At 41.6% G+C, this 7,998-nt stretch overlaps 1 long non-coding RNA gene across 1 annotated transcript; it reads right to left on the reverse strand.

Moving 5' to 3' along the window:
• Positions 1-372: 372 nt before the first annotated feature.
• Positions 373-5,595, reverse strand: LOC104508108. The gene is made up of 4 exons (XR_727872.1): positions 5,513-5,595; positions 5,338-5,442; positions 3,184-3,284; positions 373-1,795 (listed from the first exon to the last, which is right to left on the reverse strand). It is a non-coding gene; the product is annotated as an uncharacterized LOC104508108 (long non-coding RNA).
• Positions 5,596-7,998: the final 2,403 nt, after the last annotated feature.

The raw sequence follows: 7,998 nt of genomic DNA on the forward strand, positions 1-7,998 counted from the left end.
CCGTAGGCACAAGCAATTCCTGTAGCACGGTAGGTGCACTAGATCTCAGCTGAATGACACCTCATAGGAAAGAAATCAGGACCAGTAAACTTCCACAGTTCCAATATTTTTCTGGTTTAAGGAGACAAAGAGCTTTAGTGAAGCCTTCTGAGGTATTAGACGTCAAACTAGACAATTCTCCTCTCCCCACTTGTGGCTTTACGCACAATCTGGCTTTGCACGGATCTCTCCTATACCGCCCCAGATCAGCAAGAGCCATTACCACGTGCAGGCTCAGCGACTAGAGGCAGGACCTAGACACGTTTTTCCCCCCCTCTCCAATTACATCATTGTGCTAAACACACCAGCGATCACGAAACTGGCGACAAGATATTTACTTTGATCAAGGTGTTTATTGCATCTCAGAGGGCACACATGCACTGGGGTTTTTTGTTTTTGTTTTCTTATTTCATTTTTTAAACTGAAATACAAAGGAGAGCCGTCTTGAAATCAGGTTTTTATAGAACTTTCCCATTACGGTGTATGTCATCCCCACAGCAAATTCAGATACAACCACTTTTAATGGTACCATACATTGATTAAACAGTTAATTTGAAAGACTTTAGGTGAATATCTTCCCGATCTGATATGCTTTTACAGAGAACTGCCAAGCCACTTGTAACACTGATCAACAGTGACCTCACGGAAGAGTCGAGATCTTATGCAAAGCCATCAGCAGAAACAGTATGAGAACAAATAAAAATTAAAGAAACACAGTATGTACAGTAAAGGGCATGGATCTCTGGATCAGAATTAAATCTAATCACCAATAGTACAAAAGCTACTCACAGCGCATTCGGGGCAATGAGGAAAAACACTAGCCTAAGGCATACACGGGTAAGCGCTAAAGGAGGAGATGTACGTAAGAACTGAACGGAGATGAGTAACATCACTCGTAATGTATTGACTACAGCTACACCAAAGAGTGCTCTCGTATCTGAAATCCCTTAATGCCAGCACAACTATGGTTGCTTTTTCCAACTACATGGAGAGAAACTGACCCTTTACTTATTTTCAGTGCATTTAAAAAGAACCGATAAATATGCCAATTTAAAACGCAAAAACTTTAACTAAAATAGACTTAAAAATAAAACCAGCAATAAATATGGTACTCTTTCAGATATGATTGTTCATTTTTTGCAAATCATTGAAAAAGTATTTGTTACGGAAGTTTACCTTTATATTACTTTAAATTGTCTTGACATATACAGTGCCACAAAAATAAAACATTTTTTCACAACAATTGAAATTCCTGTGACTGGGGGAAAAAAAAAAGGTATTCCTCACAATTTCATAAGTATTTTCCTTACTACCTGGTATTATCACACTATGTTTCAAAACAGATAAAGGAGAAATCAAGTCCTAGGGAAATTTTAGGTGTCCTCAAAAAGTTATATACATGGAAACCTTCAAAAATCACAGACATCGCTCCAAATGGCTCACCAAACAACAGCTGCATAATCTGCCCCCGTGGGATAGGTTCAGAAAAGCACTAGAAGGCATCAGAAACATACATCCATTGTTTAAATTGTAAAACACAAATAACCCAAGTACACAAATTTCGAGAGAGTAGGGATAACAGCTAAGGTAGTACACATTCCTAATGTTCACTTTCACAGCTGTGCTACACGTTTCAGGAGGAAGAGGAAGTCTGAGTAAGCGCTGGGTTTGGTACTGGTGGCTCACTTTGAAACTCTGAGCATCCGTTTGTAGACTCCAAACTCCCGTTTTTATCATCCAGTCAGAAAAACTGCAGCTGTGAATATAGAACAGTATTATAAGAAAACCAGAGTAAGGAGTTAGATAAAGTATTTTCTAGAAAGATCTAGACTTGCTCATCACTTCACACGACAAAGGAGTTATCAGTTTTTAATGAAGCAGCAGTCTTCCATACAAATCCATCTACTGCAAACCCAAGTTGAAAGCAGCAAGTTCTGGCAATGAAGGTTTATCTCCACTCCTGGCCTTCTCCACCAAGTGCCAGATACACCTGCCTGGGGCTGGAATTTTGAGAAGGGGAAACAGGACTGGGTGGTGCCTGATAAGAGCAGCCTCATCCCATCCACTGCTTCTCAGTCCAGTGCAGAGGGGCCTTAGGACAAATCTTAGAATTAAGCTATAGTAAGAAAGAAAAAGGGACATATGAAAATGGCTTTAAAGACATGTAATGATTGTCCTCTCATCACCTGGAAAATTATTCTAGTCTTAATTATGAAATGCTTACCTTACTTAAGCCAATTAAAAAATAATACTGCAGAAGTGTTCAATTAAATCTGATGAACTTGTCCCTCTTCCCATTCTTCTCCCAAACCCTCACAGTAATGTTTTTTTCCTTCCATTCTGCAGTATTGGTTTTTCGCTTCTCCTTCATCCCTGGATGTCTTCAAGGCCAGGCTGGATGAGGCTTGGAGCAACCTGGTCTAGTGGAAGGTGTCCCTGCCCATGGCAGGGAGGTTGGAACTAGATGGTCTTTAAGGTCCCTTCCAACCCAAAACACTCTGTGATTCTATGATTCTCTTTTTTTTTTAATTTTTATTTATTCCTCTGTTCTTCCCCACTGTTCGACCCGGCACTGCTCAGGACCTCATGCGTTAGCATGCAGAAAAGCAGCGTTGAAAAACTGTATGGTGGGGGAGAACATCAGCTAGCAGCAGTCAAGAGAAGCAAACCACCTTCCCTTGATGATCAGGATACATGAGTTTTTCCTCTTTTGAACCCTTCGCACCTATGAGACCAAATCTGTTTCCACACCCACAAGATTGGAACTAGCCTCTTCAGCACTCTTTTGCCCCTGGTATTTGTATCCTGTTACGATTTTTTTTTTTCAGTATTAATTTCAGGGAAAAAACCCTAAACACATGAACCCTTGGATTGAATGGAAACAAGGTAAAAATGGAAGTTATAGATTGAAGATGACCTTTCCTGGCAGTCACTTTTGGCACAAAACATAGTCAAAGTCAGGCTTTCAGACTAAAACTGAGAGTGTGGATAGACTTCTGTTTAAACCACATTACTAGTGCACATTTCTACCTATCTGTGCAGCTACAATTTCATCCGTCATATTCAATCTACCGTCCCAATCAATATCTGTGTGCCAGACACGTACAACAGCACCACACGCTTAGGCAGGCAGTCACAGAATACCTTATCATTTACAAGAAATCCTTGATGTTAAGATCCGCTAATGGGTCCTTTGTTGGAGGTTTCTTGGGACTCTGAGTAGCAGGAGTTGGGCTTGGAGAAAGCTAACAGACACCAGCCAAGAAGGCAGGAAAAAAAACAAAGCAGATAAGGATACACAAGCATTAGGTAGATATAGCTGGTTCTCACACAAGCACACTGCAAGCATACAAAGATCTAATTTTTCTGCAAGTTCAGCGCATCACCACTTTGCTCAAGCATTGTTTAGACTCCATCCTTACTACAGAGTTAATGATTGGCTGGTGGAATGGACAAGGCTACAGACACTGCATATTCTAATTAGCGCAGCTTCAAATCACTCCCTCCCTGTAAGACAGAATAGTGTTAGGATCATCAGCCCAGAGAGAAGTTGAACAGTTGTTAGATGTTAAACACCGAGGTGCAGAATAAACAGAGTGCACACTGCAGAGTACAGCTGAAAATCCCAGCGACTGGCATTCAAGTTGGGACTACATTGGTAATGTAAATAAGAGTCCAAAGTGTACTGGAGCACACCTTGCATCAGAGTGGGTACAGAGTGCTGCACTTCCAAACCTCTTAGCTTCAAGTTAAAAAGCATCCCTAGGAAATTACGAGAAGCAGCCGATACCACCCAGTTCAACAGGAAGGATGGAATGTCTCCATCCATTCAACCTAATTCATCATTAATTACTCCATTTGATTTTTTTTTTTTAAATCATATTAAAATGAAGAACTCACCTCCCTGACAAGCAGCAACTTGTGACACAGTGTTTTCTGGTTATTTTTAATTGCTATAGAATTAAGAATAGGTTTGCTTTGGTTTTAGGTGGCCAAACTTGTGTCCCCTTTATGTCTAAATATGCGATTGTCACAAGTCAGACTAGGTAAATAGAGTTTAAAAACATGAAAATAAAGCAGCGTCATGTATCTCCCACTTACAAAAGAAGATAGAGCAATTTAAGATTAAGATCATTCATTTGCATTCCTCCACCTTAACATAAATTAGAAGAAAAACTTCACAGTATTTAAATTTGTAGATTGCTGTGAAAAGCGTGCATCTGAAGCACTCCAAAGTTACACCATGGCAATTCATACTTGAATGCAGTTTTGCACCAAAAGAAACCCAGCAAGCCACCAGCCTGAAACAGAGAGAGTTGTATATATTGAGAAACAGCTGCCATCCAAGAAGTGGAGCCCTTAGCTTGTTCATACGCAAGTCGGTTTTCTAAGGAATCTCTTGGTGATTCTGAGTGCAGCTCTAGTAAATTTTGCCAAGCTCTGAACAGAAGAGGAATGTCCATCAGCTTCACTTTTAGCTTTACTCAAATATCCCACAGAAACAGATCTTGAATGTAGTAAGCTGTAGGAGACTCTTCAAACCTGTTCCATTGGTCTCATACAAGGAAAAAACAAACCAAACCCCAAGGTGGTTCATGTGATTTATTCTAAGTCAAGCAGCTGATGCTGTGAGAAATCTCATTTACAGACCTACAGCTAGAATGGAACTGAGATAATGCATACACACAAGCTACCTTCTAAAGAAATGGAGAGCAATTCAGATTGGATATTAGGAAAAATTTGTGGGCCTACAAGGAAGCTGTGGGGGACTTTTTACAAGGGCCTGTAGTGACAGGACAAGGGGTAATGGGTTTAAAATGAAAGTGGGGAGGTTTAGATTAGATATCAGGAAGAAGTTCTTCATGGAGAGGGTGTTGAGGCATTGGAAGAGGTTGTCCAGATGTTGTGGATGCCCCATCCCTGGAAGTGTTCAAGGCCAGGCTGGATGAGGCTTTGAGCAACCTGGTCTAGTGGAAGGTGTCCCTGCCCATGGCAGGGGGGTTGGAACTAGATGGTCTTTAAGGTCCCTTCCAACCAAAACCATTCTGTGATTCTATGATTCTTCGTGGAAAGGTTTGTCAGGCACTGGAACAGGCTGCCCAGGGTGGTGGTGGAGTCACCATCCCTGGAGGGATTTAAGAGGCGAGTTGATGTGGTGCTTAGGGACATAGTTTAGGGTAGACTTGGCAGTGTCAGGCTGACAGAGGGACTCGATGATCTTAAAAGGTCTTTTCCAACCAGAACAATTCTGTGATTCTATCCGATGCAATTAGACATTCACCTTGCAGTAACGCTTACCTGTACACCAGGGCCAGCGGCAGCTCCGAATGGTGGCCTCATCACAGGCTGCCCGTACATCACCGGCTGCTGGGGCATCATGGGTACGCCTGTGCCTGCTGGGGGCTGTAAATGAAGGCAGCGTGAGCAGGGATCTGGGCGAAGAAAGGGGGGCAGTGTAACAGAAGAGACTCACCATCCCAAATGCTGCTCCAGGCTGTGGGACAGGTGGAGTACCTCCTGCAGCAGGAACAGCACTTGCTGGGGGCACGGCTCCCGTCTAAAAAAATTTTTTTTAGAGTTAACACGGACTGGCTGGAAACTGCACGAAGTCTCCAGAATTCTCGAAGTTGTTCTGGAACATAGGACTGTTATGTAGCAGATAATATCTAACCTCAAAACCACAATGCTTCAAAGAATTAGTGTTGAGTGAGTCCTTACGCTGATGAAGCTTGCTGCTTGATATGAAAGTAAGGGTGACAAACTCCATTCTCTTCACAAATGGAGCCCTTTTACTAAATACAACTCAAAATAGGCCCAAAAATTTCCTTCTACACAGTGTAAGAAAGTATCCCAATTTCATAATTGATAGCCAACACACTATAGCACTTGTTGCAGCACTGTATTTTAGTAAAAGCTTAAGCAGTTTTTAAAGCTAAGCAAAATAACTGCTATAATTAGTTTGCAATTTAAAAAAATAGTATTTTTATACAGTGAGATTCATTTAAGTTAAAGAACAAGTTCACATACTTAAGCCACAGTCACAACCATTACATACTTTACTAAGGAGAGTTTAGTTTCTCTTGTTATGCTTTTCAATCATATTCTCACGATTTTCCATTCAAATAATAAGAAAAAAAAAGAAGAGTGATCTTTCACTAGGATTCAGGAAGAGAAAACAGTTCATTGTTCTGACTGGATACACAGCATAACAGCATTTTTGAACAGGGTCCCCTCACTTATCTAGCTGAACCTACACATCATGCATTCTGGTTCCCTTGTCTCTGCGCTTTCCATGCGCAGAGTCTCCTCATGGCCTTGAAAGCCTCCACGTCTCTCCTTTTCAAAGAAGTATTAAAAAATTGTTCACAGCTCTGAAGAGAGGCAGGAAGCATTCAAGGAAGGGGCTTAAAAATGGGAGTAGGACAGCAAACATGCAAACATGCTACAGTTTAAGGGGTATAATTATGAACCTCTTTTTCAGCCTAAAATTTTTCTGGGGACCATTTCAATTAAAAGCTGTACTGCACTAGCAGCACAGCTGTCCCCAAACTAAAACCAACATCTGGACACTCAGGTATGGAAAACAAGGAATAGAAAGACACAGATTAATGACATTGGGTGCAGTCATCTGACTGCTGCCACAGGAACACATTGTAGCTCAAAATTCAGTTGGGCAGGTGCCAAGACAACAGCCACACAAACTGCATCTGCTTTTGCCTCAAAGCACTTGGGTCACTCAAGGGAAAAAGCTTTCATTAAATTCTGCTGATTTTAATCCAGAAGGTGAAAGGTCACTAGGAAGGGAAGGAGTGACCAAAGCTTGACGTGAAGGAAAGCTTCATTTTGTTTTCCACATTTATTTTTCCTGCAGATCTGGTTTTCAAAAAATACCTCAGTGCACGATTTTGAAGAAAAATATATAAGCACCCATGTTTCATGTTACTAGGGCCTGTAGGGATAGGACAAGGGGTAATAGGTTTAAGTTGAAAGTGGATAGATTTAGACTGGACATCAGGAAGAAGTTCTTCAGGGGGAGGGTGGTGAGGCACTGGAACAGGTTGCCCAGAGAAGCTGTGGATGCCCCATCCCTGGAAGTGTTCAAGGCCAGGCTGGACGAGGCTTTGAGCAACCTGGTCTAGTGGAAGGTGTCCCTGCCCATGGCAGGGAGGTTGGAACTGGATGGGCTTTAAGGTCCCTTCCAACCCAAACCATTCTATAATTGATGAAATGCTATCAAACCCACCCAGCTTTCCAGAAAGCCTAGTTACTTATCGGATGGTAAAACCAGTATAAGAACAGGCTGTTGTTACAGAAGTTAAAAATTTCAGGTAGTACAAATCATCAGGTAGTTCACATCCAAGTAGTGCAAATACACTTTGAAGCCATCATTTTCCAGCTTACAGCACAGAAATGGTTAATCAAAACGACCATATTCAATACACAGCCTATGAATTGCCTGCTGGACAGAGTTCAAGAAGAGCCATGTTAGGTAGCTTCTAGCTAGTTTTAAGCCAGCGGTAAAAACTGCATTGCAGGTGAGGTGCTGTTAGTATCTTCGTGTTTAGTAAGTACATACAATAAGGGATCAAAAAAATTCACTTACACTGTAGAGTACTGCCCAGCCTTTCTATTAAGAAAAAAGGTTGATGTTACAACTAATACATTCAATCAAGTACCAAGTTCAGGGAATTCTTGAATCTTCTGTATGGTTAAGGAACCAGCTGGACCATGCTAAGAGTCACATTAACATCTGGCTGTGGCAGCAGGGAACTGAAATGGTCATACTCGCCCTCTAACAGTCTTCCTTTCCCTTCCTTCCCTTCCCAACCTAACCTTTTTCAAATGGAGGCTGGTTTACGCCCATTTCACTTTGAGATGAGGCATGACCCCTCTTCTGATTACTCTTGTAGCTTACTCATGATCAAATTGCTTTTGTGCCAAAGTTAGATTTTTGGCTCA

Source organism: Eurypyga helias, unplaced genomic scaffold, assembly GCF_000690775.1.
Source record: "Eurypyga helias isolate BGI_N326 unplaced genomic scaffold, ASM69077v1 scaffold2144, whole genome shotgun sequence".
Classification (NCBI taxonomy): Eukaryota; Metazoa; Chordata; class Aves; order Eurypygiformes; family Eurypygidae; genus Eurypyga; species Eurypyga helias.